We start from the raw sequence: 12419 nt of genomic DNA on the forward strand, positions 1-12419 counted from the left end.
AAATTACCAAAATAATCTTGAAACCTAAAAAATGACCAAAATACTCCCGAAACCTATAAAATGACCAAAATACCCATAAAACCTTAAAATTACCAAAATACCCAAAACCCAAAAATTACTAAAATACCCTTAAAACCCATAAAATGACCAAAATACTCTCGAAATCAAAAATCCCAAAAATGACTAAAATACCCTCAAAATCCTAAAAATGAAAATGACCAAAATACCTCCAAAATCCAAAAAATGACCAAAATACCCCAAAACCCATAAAATGACCAAAATACCCCTAAAACCCAAAAAATTACCAAAATACCTCCAAAAACTCAAAAAATACCAAAATACCCCCAAACACCATAAGATGACCAAAATACTCCAAAACCTAAAAATTACCAAAATACCCCCCTGAAACCTAGAAAATGACTAAAATATCCCCTAAACCTAATAATGAAAAAAGAAAAACCCTATTCCTACCAAAATGCACTTAATAGTTTTTCATTTCAGTTCAAGTTTAAATGTTTTTTGACACAAAATTAGCAACTGATTAAACCCAAATCTTTAGAGAAGTGGATAAACCTTGTTCATAATTATTTTCACCTTTATCGCAGTAAGGTGGACATGTACCCTTTTTTATTTTTTAGAAGAAGGTGTAAATGAACTTGAACATTTAAATAGTACTAATATACGTTCTGGATATGTCATGTGCTTGTTTTCTAGGATTTATAGTGCTTGTTGCCTGCCAAAAAAGCAAGACACCGAGAGCATCACTGATTTATTAGGCACAAGTAAAATCAAAGCACATACATATCCATGGCTCCAAACATATAAAACTCTGGTATTGTAAGCTTGTGGCTAATCCGAAAAAGAGCATGATAGTGTATTAATGCCTAATGCAGCGCATAGTTTATTTTATTAAAAAAGAAGCGCAATAGGCAAAATGTGACATTCACATTTAAGACTAACGTTGTTGAATGATCCTTCCATAGTATTCAGTGTTAAGATCATTATCAAAAACGTTTTCCTCTTTTTAATTAGTAGCCAGTTACATTCCTTAAAAGAAAATCAGTCACACACACACAAAATGGCAGGGTGGATAGGAGCCCCTGTGAACACAAACTTAATAGTCTCACAGTTGCTTAAAAGCTTTGCAAGCATTCTCTTGTTCTCCCTCCCTCTGCAGTTGAATGAACCATGGTAAATATTAAGAACAAAGGGACTTTAACTTTATTAGCAGTTGTGAGTTGTAATTGGAAACTATCAGTGTATGCCATAATAAAAGAAAACAAACTAGATCATACAAATGAGAGCCCTTTATAGAGGGGTCCAAACATTAGCTTGTGGTACGTAAAGTACATCAAGGATTTTGGTTCTCCATCATTTAGACGAGCCATTGGTCAAGCTTATTGGCTACTCTTAAGGTTGAGAAGTTGCTTCGGAATGCATGTTAGGAAGTAGATTAAATTTCTCCAATTACAACTATGCATAAACTACACCTTACACAACAAATCAAGAAACTAAGACTACTGATATGAGAAATCCTACAATACAAGGTGATAATAACCAGCTTCAACATTTCTTCTCAACACTTAAAGGCAATTTTCCAGAGTGCTTGTTTGATCATTCCCACCAATGCAATTGCTGCACCTCGAAACTGAAACCAAGTTAAAAGAATCAGCATTTATAAACATTGACAGTGTGCACTTGGAAGCAACTTAAAGTAAAATTAGTCCTGATGACCACTATGGTTCTGATATCTCCCTTATAGGACAACTTTTTAGAGTGCAGCTATAGTGGGTATCATTTTGAAGTCATGCCAAAATGAAATGGATACTAGTACCTGAAGGCAAAGTTAACTAGTACCTTATCACCTTCACTTTATTTTTTTATCATGGAGGATGCCATTAGAAACTAAAGTACCATCAGAAGTCATCATTCCATGAAATTAAATCCAACGACATCCTGATTGTACTAAGTTATGGAGGTGAATAAAAATGAACCAAAAGGTGGGGGTGGGGGGAAGTCACTGGAGTCTGCCTAAAATAGCATGAAGGACAAACCTTTGATTTTAAGGTCAATGTCAGAATGCCATCAAGAGCAGATGATTGTACTGAATGCGCATCCAAGTGCAGATTATTTATCACATCCATGTACTGAATGCAATAGAAATTCCGCTAATTAACATTTGAACTTAACAATCTATCAAATAAACAATCCCTGGATGTGATTGTGCTATTTTACAGGCAGCCACAACAGCTATTTGCCATCTTTTGAAAAATTCTGCAAAGTCCTTTGATAGTCCTCTGATAGTGCTATTTTCCACAAGCTGCTAATAACCAAAAAAATGTTGAAGTAGAATAATTAATTGTTTGAGTTAAGCATGATCATTCACCAAAAAAGATGAGGAAAACCTGATCATGGTATGCATTGAATGTACAACTAAGCAACCCTGACACAAAGAAATAAGCTTAGTCTCTACAAAGTAACAACTAACAGCTAAAACCAAAGTCATAATCACCCAAGTTTCCATTACAAATTTTCCCATGAACATGCTAACTTAAACATCACATCAAACTCATGAGCTGCTCTAGCAAACCTCAACTCTAGATCAAAATTTAACACCACCAACAACCAAAAGTAAAATCTTAAACCCAATACATTAAAAAAGAAGACAAAAAATAACCTATCCAACAATGTAGCACTTAATAAGCGACAAAAGCCTAACTTTAAAGCAAGCAATACCTCAACTTTCTCATTAACCAAACAGCTAAACTTTCAACCCAACAGTAAACAACTACACATTCCACAACCCATCAGCCACCAAACAGCACATAACCAAATGAGCAAATAAGCAAACTTATCCCACATTTTCAAAGCAACCAAACAGTAAACAAAAAAACCCAAATTTTAAAACTTTCTACGCAAATCAAATAGAAAATTCCACCTTGTCAAAGGCAACAGGAACAATCTTCAAGCTCTGGGTCTCTTCATCAAACACCCCAAGTGCATAACTACAGTGGTGGCCATCGGTGGATTCACCAGAATAGTTAGACCCAACAAAATCCATGTGGGATAAGTGGGCTGAAAATTATTTTCAGCCCAGAAACCAATCAGGTGTTTTATTCTGCTACTTTAAAAAAAAAAAAAAATTATATTCAGTAAAAGTAATATTAAAACTTAAAGGGAAATTTTTTTTAATTTATATGTAAATTATGAAGGAGAAAAGACATAACTATTCGGTATAGCAAGAAAGATACAAAAAGAAGTGATGTTTTATTTATAACTACACTGCTGCCCCAAGAAGAGTTTGTAATAATGGGCAGTTTTTTTTTTTTTTTTTTTTTAAGGTGAATGTTTAACTGAAAAGATACAATTGTTTGTGTTTTTAATCATATACATGTCAGTAATTTATGTAGCCACGTGGTGCAATGAGGAGCGGTCAACAAAAAGTCAAGCGTTTCAACTATTAGTTACTATATAGATATAGATAAGGAGTAAAGACAACCACAAAATGAAAATAATTAATTGCACGTGTTCAGTTCAGCTGCTTAAATTGCATGCTACAATTTGGATTGAAATTATGTGGTTAAACTCGCAATGTAAAGATAATCTTCAGGATTCGTGAATATATAAGACTTTTGAGTGGCTGCCCCCCTCACCCACAACAGTTTGCCTTCTACAGTTTAACTTACAAATAGAACGTACGTAACTATTGTATGGAATTTGTTTAACTTGAACATGCAGTACATCACATGCAACTACACACCACAACAAACTAGTGAGCAGCCCAAAATAAAAGTGGCCAGTCTACCCTCCCATACTGCACTATGTAAGAGATATTGCTTTGAAAACCCAAATTGAATCGTACGGACTAGGTGGATTAATATTAACTAGAACCATGGACCAACACTCTGAGCTTGTTGGTTCCTGCATGGTTTGAGTCACTTCAATAATCAGGGTGAGATCAGGAGTGTAAAACTAACCAATTGAAACTAGAAGATTACTGCTGTTTGAAACCAACAAGTCACACTCTTAGGCAATGTCATGCATCAAAATTTACTCTCCTTTGAGGCATTCACACTGATTATCAATGGGGAAAAAAACGGCTCTATAATTAAATATTCTCACAAGTTTCCAGCAGAGAAAATGCCAAAAAAGAGACGACGATTCAGCTGCATAAAATTTCCGCTTATAAGCAATTAAAATTTTGGATCAATGGACCTCTCTCTGTAACCTGTGCTGATCCCAAAACCATACCAATTGATTGTTGGACTTTCCAAAAAAAGAGGGAAAAATGCCTAGTTGCCTACTGAATCAGGCGCATGCTTTGTGTAAAACAAAAGGGTTGTGCTTTTCTATCCACATGAGCAGAACTGAAGAAGCTTTTTTCATTCAAGTCTTCGCATCTTGAGAAGACACTCCATTTTGCATCTTGCCCTTTCGATCCTGCAGGAAAGCTTCAGGAACTGGTGCCCAACTTACACTCTCTTGACCCAACCCTGGTCTTGGTTCCACAGATTCCTGTGTATTGAGATGATCTTTAGCTACAATATTGCTGGGTTCTGATCTACTATTGGTGTCAGTTGGCTCAGTCATTGCAAGATCCTTTTTCTCACTACCATCTTTCTGCTTTTTAACTGAGCCACTAGCAGGTTGTTTCTTGTTTCAACCACAATCTCCTTCACAGCCTCCTCAAGCTTATCCAGTCTCACTTTCACCTCCTTAAGCTCTGGGTCAGATCCTGCTTCTTTTTCTTCTGTGGCATTTAATTCTATTTCTCTTGCCTTCTTTTCCTTCTTTTTTTTCTGCTCCAGTTCCTAGGGTTTTGTGTGTGTGTGTGTGTGTGTGTGTGTGTGTTCATCCTAGTTGTTCTAACTGCCGTCTTCCCACTAATCCCAGTAGAGCAACAATACATCATAGAGAAGAGTCTGCTATTTAAAGCTTCAGTGACTTTAACCTTTTTTTCAAGTTACAGCCATGCCATTAAATCCACAAGATCTTGTTTGTAAATAGGTTATAACATAGGCAATAGTCTTAATCCAAACATGAAACATGCAATATAATAATTTGCATATAGTACTCCTCACATGTGTGGGAAATGAAAAAGGGTGGAGAATTTAATATAACATTTATAAAAATACTTTTGATTTTTCAATTACAGCCTAAGGTCTGTGATAAAAAAGCATCTGGATCAGCCACATTAGCAGTTTATGATGCCAATGCTGATATTATCTGAAGTTCTTGCCTATGTTCACCCTGCGTTCAAAAAACTTCATATGTAAAATGAAATGGTTTTAAAATTCTTCCAAATGTTTAAACAAATACTAGCTGTCTGTGTAATTTAGTTTGCAATAGAACCAGTGTCAATTCCAATCCTGTAAACTGAATCTTAAGGTAGAAGGGGCTGGCTAGTTCAACTGGTTAAGTCTTTTGGTGTAATACCAAAGACCCAATCTTAAACCCCACCTTCATTCAAGTTGGACAGATATGGCCTTGGATACAGCTTCACAAAGTGAAAGCTTGAGAGCAGCGTATATCTTGCAGTAGAGCTGTCCAGGGGCTACAATTTTAGATATAAAAGTACTTTGGTCTATGTTCAAGTACTTGTACCCATATTTCCAAATTTTATGTATGTACCTGGGAAAAGAAGGAATTTATGGTCAATTCCACCCTAAAAATGCTCCAATTTGAAAATTGGCTTGAAATTTGCTACCTGTAGTGGCAAGTTATGTATACTAGGTTATGGGTAGGGAGGGCTAACCCCCAACCATCAATAGAAAAAAGTTCACTTTCATTCCAAATGCTGAAACTATCATGTGCTATTAAATTCATATAAAGCTATATATACTAATAATTGTTCCTCAAATCCCTTGAATTTAAATCCCCAAATCGAACCGCAATCTAATAAATTCAGAATTTCTAAGCAAGTAGACTACTAAAGGTGACATTAAAAACTTTTTTCAGAAGTCATTAATGATTGAATAATGCACAACTAAAGGGTGGAGTGGCAAGTGAGATGTATGCCACAAAAGATATCATTATGTTTCTTTTAGAGAGAGAGCGAATGACACAAAACCGAAGCAATACGACAATAAAATTGAAAAACAGAAAAATAAAGGATAGATAACTCAAGAGTCGGAGTCTAGACTTGCTTGGAGTCAGTACCAAGCAAGAGAGAACCTCTAGAAGTCAGTACCTAGGGTTGGTTGGGTCAAACACCAAACCATTGGAAAAATTTCCAAAGTAATTTTATTAATCAAGCAAACTGTAATCTTGTCTCTACAGGAGTACAATACCATACATATATAGACCTTGAGTCAAGTAAAAATAAATAAACAAATGACCAAGATTAGCTGTATTTGATTTTGGAAGTCAAATATTTTGTTTGGTAAATTGTATTCTATTTTAGGTATTATTAGGCTATGGCCCCTAAACTAAGGGATGAAGATCAATATGAAGAAAAAATCAAGGCTACACACACTTGACATTTTTTCAAGAGTTTGTCACTGCCATCAAAGTATCAGGTACAAAGAATGAATTAATGAAGAATAAGCAGGGTATAAATGCATTTTTCTTCACAAGTTTGATGAAAGACAAACCTACATGTAGAATAACTCCTTTGTTTCAAATTCTCATGATCAGAAAGAACCAGAAGTTTGCAAGATTTCCTTATAAGGCAGGGTTTCATGCCAAATGGTTAACTAATGTAACTCAGTGAGGTATGCCCTTCTGCAAAAAGGCTTCCATGAAATTCAGGCTGATATATATGTGTGTGTGTGTGTGTGTGAAGTGGAAAAGGCAGAATGCCTTCAAAAGTTTTACATGATGGTATGATGGTTAGACACCAGAAGCACAATTTATAAAGATACATGAATCAGAATTTGAATGGGATAAATAATTAGCACCATACAGTATATATAATGCATTAAGGATTTTAGCAGAAGTTGCTAAGTGGATCAATATGCACCACAAGTGTCCTAAAATTGTTAACAAGGACTTCTGATGCATATATGAAAGAACTAAGGAGATATAATTAAGGAAAGAAAAAAGGATAAACAGTCTATAAACAAGGAGAGAACAAATGAGAAACAATTTAACAAAGGTAAACAATCTTATTCGTTGCAGGCTTGTAAAGAGAAAAAGCTTTACTTACTGCTTCCATTTTTCCCATATCATAGCGAGCATATTGAGCCACCAAATATACGGCTGTCACAAGAAATAAGAGTTTTAAGATAGTAGAGACATTTCAAAATTAAAATATCCATATATGTTAAGACGTGTCTATTAACATACCCAAGGAAGGCATTCAGGCAAAGAAGTGTTGTACCAGATGGAAATCAATCCTGACCATGGAAGAGAGACATGTAAGAATATGCATTGATAGTGCAGATGGAGATGCAAAGGAGGTAACCAGATACAGAAAATATGAATAGCAAATCATTCCTCTGGAAATAATTTAAAGTATAAAATCAAGGCTAAAGTGCAAACTGCACCCTAAAGTTTGAGGGTCTTTGGATTTTATACCTAAAGTTTTAGACTTTGGATTTTGCCCCTTAAAGTTATTTTTCATTTGCATCAACAGCCCTTCCATCCATATTTTACATTAAGTGCCACATAATCTTGCCACATATGTTTAGTTCGTCCAATAAAATGATGCCACTTCATTTTCATTATGCCAAGTGGCCTCATTTTATTGGAAGAATTAAACACGAGTAGCAAACTTATGTAGCACTTAATGGAAAATATGGATAGAAGAGCTACTAGTGCAAATAAAATATAACTTCATGAGGTAAAATTCAAATTCTGAAACTTTAAGATGTAAAATCCAAAAACCCCCAAACTTTAGGGGTGTAGTTTGCACTTTAGCCTAAAACTAATGATGCACAAGCACACAATGATTCTGTTGCAATAAAAAATGTAACGTCGCTAATTCTAGGCTCTCAAAAACATTAGTATGGATATAAAATATGTGGCCAAAACATGATATTTGACTCATTCAAAGTTGGGTAGACAAAGAGAGAAGCAGATTCTTAGTTCACCTTACTTTCCTCAAAGACATTTTCAATTTATTTGTTAATTACATGGTATCTCAAACTGTGTGGAGTTCATAATTCATAAGAAAAGCATGTTCCATAAATTTTATTTTACCTGTTGGGTGTAGAAGAAAAAAAAACAAGGTGCCAAAAAAGGCACTCTTCTTACAATGATTTTGGGGAATGAAAAATATTCAACACCTAAACAATATGTGCACCTGGCATGCTGTAGCATAGCGCACAGAAAATTTTATGAATGAGCTATGAACCAATAGATTCAATTAGAATAAAACCCCTAGGACATAAATGTGGATTCAATTTATAAAGTATGAAATCAGCTGAAAATATCTACATTCATGCCATTGCAGGGTATACACATAATATGATGCAAAGCGGAAAGCATGAACAGGCTAAATGTCATTCTATCGTTTTTGCTATTTATAGTAATATTATTCTCGTTATAACTTTTCATTTAAAAGTCAAAATAATGTCTCATCTATTAGAGTTTGTAAGATTTGATTTTGTAATATTTTCAAATTTTGCATTTTTTGGTAATTTTTCCTATTTTCTAGCCTAATTTCATTTCCAGCCCAAATTAGGGTTTTAGGTGTTTCCTAGCCACATTAGGAATGCAGTTGGTAGTCCTAGGGTTCTTTTATCTATTTAAGAGTAGTGTAGTCTCAAAGGTAATTCAGTTTTTTTCAGATTAATAAAATTTTAGACGTGTCAAGGGTAATTATCTTGAAGTAGACGTGTCATGCTTCCTGTAGTTTTCCGCCTACATCAAATATAGGATTGAAGACCAAATTAAAATTTTCTATTTCTTGGAAAATCAAGAGACTAATGTGTTGTCCATAGGATCATGAGGCTTGACAATTATGGGCTCACCATCATATTTAACTTTAATTATATCTTTCACAGAGTTCTAATAATATCCATTTCATTATTTTGTCATTCTCCTCAATCAACTCCGAATTTTCTTACTATTAAAAAAAAAAAAAAAAAAAAAAACTCCAAATTTACTTCTTTAGCCTCTTCAATAACTTTAAAATATCATCTTCAACAGAAATTTTTTTTTCAACATGTCTGTCTTCCAACACTTTAAACGCTACCAAAGCTTGATCTTGTTTGACTTTTTTAATTAAATAAATTATTTTGAAAACTGAATTTTTCTTCATAGTGATGACTTCTGCATTTTTGTCTTCCCTCAATGCCTTGGGAGTTGGGAAACATGTATATCAAGAAACATAAAAACACTCCAAAAGTAGATGGAGTTACATGCATACCGATACAGTGATGAATTAAGAGAATGACATTAAAATGTGTGCACAGAGTCAACGGGTTGTGTATATCCAATCAATTTTTCCGAATGCTCCATCTCCAACAAGTAAAATACATAATTAAAGGACATGCTTCACCCTTTCTTGTGTGCAGGAAAAGGAGTTGGTGGTGGGGAGAAGGGGAGAAGGGGAAAGACCTATTTCTAGTTCAACTATCTGTACTAGCATAGCTGCAGCACAGAACAAACCTGTTACATCTTCCCCTCACTTTGGTTTACTCACGACAAGAGAAAAGAAGAGACGTGGAACTAATGCAGGACAAAAGACACTACCTAAAGGGACCACCAGGCCATTGTAAAGCTTTTTTTTTTTTTTTTTGGATAGATAATAAGAGTTTTATTGATGAAAAAGAACAATGTGTTTACAATTGTAAACTCATTGCCCTTGAAACAAATACAATCAAATCATAAAGAAAGTCTAATAGAGATAAGGAAATCAGACAATGAACTACAATGCGTAAGACCCCAAATACGAGACCACTCAAACAAAGTCCTAGAAAGCAAGTTCTTCAACATATCTATAGGTCTCTCAACGTCCTCAAAAGTTCGGGCATTGCGCTCCTTCCATACTAACCACATAAGGCATGCTGGTACCATATTCCAAACCTTTGAAGAGTAAGTTCCCAACCAATTCCTCCAAGCAAAAAGAAGAGAAACAACAGTATCCGGCATCACCCACTGAACCCCAAACATAATAAGGACCTCACTCCACAAAGCAGATGCAAACTTACAACGAAGCAAAAGGTGATCCACAATTTCCTCACCACACCTACATAGACAACACCAGTTAACAAGGGGCAAGTTCTTCTTAACAAGGTTATCTTTTGTGAGAATCCCACTCCTAGCAGCAGTCCATAAAAAGAAAGATATCCTTTTAGGTACTTGTACACACCAAATGCTCTACCAAGGGAAAGAAACAGAAGAGGCTTTCAATAAAGCAATATAAAAGGATCGCATATCAAAAACACCACTGCGATTCAACTGCCAAATCAAAATATCCTTAACATGATCTCCTCTAAAAAGACTCATCTAAGGCCTTTTCTTCTCTTTTGTCACTGGAAAGGACAAAGTTACATGTTTCCAAACCCACAAATAAGAATTCTAACTTACATATTAGTCTAAATCCACCCCCACCCCCCCACCCGCCCCTTGCTGTTTAGCTAAAGTTGGGTCACAAAGGATTTCCTGGTATAACTTACCTGACAATTCCTTTGAAATTTTATATTAATAAACTCAATAGAAGCTTAAAAATCTTTAAGATTACATGCTTTGAAATAAAATCCTTAAGAACAGCAATTAGGAAACTCCATGTGAGCAATAACTAGTTATCTACATAAATCTCTCTTTGCAAATTTAACCAATATCATGAATTATTCGCTCTCCTTCTATTATGATGAATCGCTGGTGAACATAACACCAGCAAGAAGATGACATAGGTGATATACAAACCATGCACAGAACCTAATCCATATAAAATATGCCTAAGCCTACAAAAAAATGTAATCAAAATATTTGTATGCATGTCTAAGTAGCGATTACTGAAAGAGGAAGAGTTCAATCTAATGGTCATATTACAGATCAGCATTGAAACAATGACGTTTAGCCTGAAGACCTAAGGAGTGAACTGCATCATTTGGTTAAGTGGCTTAAGTTATGTCACTAGACAACACCGTTTCACTCTCACACTAGTATTGTTCTAACTTGCACGACGTCGTTTTATGAAACACAGAGCTAAAGACCAAAGTCTTCTTCTTCCTCACTGTTCCTCCTCTGGGCACATCTGTGCATTGTGCAAGTCTGTTACAGATATCTTATTCAAGGTTAGATCTTTTCCTGTAATTACGGAGATAGTTAGAGAAGTTGTTACTCTGTTAGGGTCAGCTTGTGAATCCAAAGCTGATAGCTTTAACTTTATCCAGCTCTATAAATAGAGCTTCACTGTATTGTAATTCTTTAGTGCTTGTCAATATATTTTCACACAGAATTATTCTCTATGATTTTACATTCCACCACTTTTCCTTCTATTTCAAGCTTGAATTCTCACAACTACATCTAGATAAGTGGAAAGAGAAATAAGTCCACCTTTCGTATCAACATTTTGGACAAAATGAGATTTGTAAACTGTAATCACCCCAATTCAAATTTTAAACATGTTAACAAACTTAGAAAACCATTAAGCTTATCTACCTGTATCAAACAGTTGCTGGAGAAAGTGCTTTCTATTTGCTAGTAGTACTAACCTAAATAAATTGTCTTGCATGCTATTAAACTGAAACACCATTGACATGCTTAAATTAAATTTATGCAAAGAAAAACCAAGACACATTTTCATAATAAATATCAAAGCAGTAATGAAGCAAACATGTTCGACGAAATGCCAAAGAGGAAAGCAAAAACAATACCCAAATATCTTTTCCGTGGGAGGACCGGTGAAGAGCATCTTATTCTTAGCCGCAGTGACGAAGTCCAGCTGCTTATACGCTTCGTTATAATTCGATTCAACAACGTTTTTTTCACTAATATTTATGTGTGGGTTTGGTTTTCTTGTTGTTGAATGGTTGTGCAAAATCAAAATGGTCTGTTTGGAATTCGATCGCTTTGAGAATCGGACCCAAAGTGGCGCGAAACAGTAGTACGGTTTCCTTTTTAACATTTTTGCTCCACTGTCTCAACCAACTGCACTGCATCCTGTATGTATGTTACTGATCGAGTAATTGAATATTTACATCTCATATAAATTAAAGGAAATACATTACATTGGCCTAGATACGAATTAAGAAATTGCATGGTTTTGATTCCTAATTACATTCTAAATAATAAAAATGACAAATAAAGCTTAAGCTCTGTTTGCTTTAACAATAATATTTTTTAGAAAATAAGTCATTTTTTAAAAAATATTTTTTATAAATCTATATCTTTTTTTTTTTTATGTTTAATAGTAATCTTAAATGAATTGAAAAATAATCTTTTAATTTTTCTTATTTAGCTTACTATAAGGTAGAGTTATTTAAAAAAAATTAGTGAAAAATAACTTCTAAAAATAAGTTACACTT

General features: G+C 34.5%; 1 long non-coding RNA gene across 4 annotated transcripts; it reads right to left on the reverse strand.

Annotated features, from left to right (window-relative positions):
• Positions 1–1196: 1196 nt before the first annotated feature.
• On the reverse strand, positions 1197–12134 carry LOC111997014 (uncharacterized). 4 transcript variants are annotated; one of them, XR_010627685.1, is made up of 6 exons: positions 11769–12134; positions 7288–7337; positions 7148–7200; positions 2939–3124; positions 2055–2320; positions 1197–1648 (listed from the first exon to the last, which is right to left on the reverse strand). It is a non-coding gene; the product is annotated as an uncharacterized LOC111997014 (long non-coding RNA). The 4 variants fall into 4 exon arrangements; XR_002881304.2 differs by lacking the exon at positions 2939–3124; XR_010627686.1 differs by lacking the exon at positions 2939–3124 and having other exon boundaries at positions 2055–2323.
• Between the last annotated feature and the right edge of the window lie 285 nt (positions 12135–12419).

The sequence above is a fragment of the Quercus suber genome, unplaced genomic scaffold, assembly GCF_002906115.3.
Source record: "Quercus suber isolate HL8 unplaced genomic scaffold, Cork oak 2.0 scaffold_123A, whole genome shotgun sequence".
Taxonomy (NCBI): Eukaryota; Viridiplantae; Streptophyta; class Magnoliopsida; order Fagales; family Fagaceae; genus Quercus; species Quercus suber.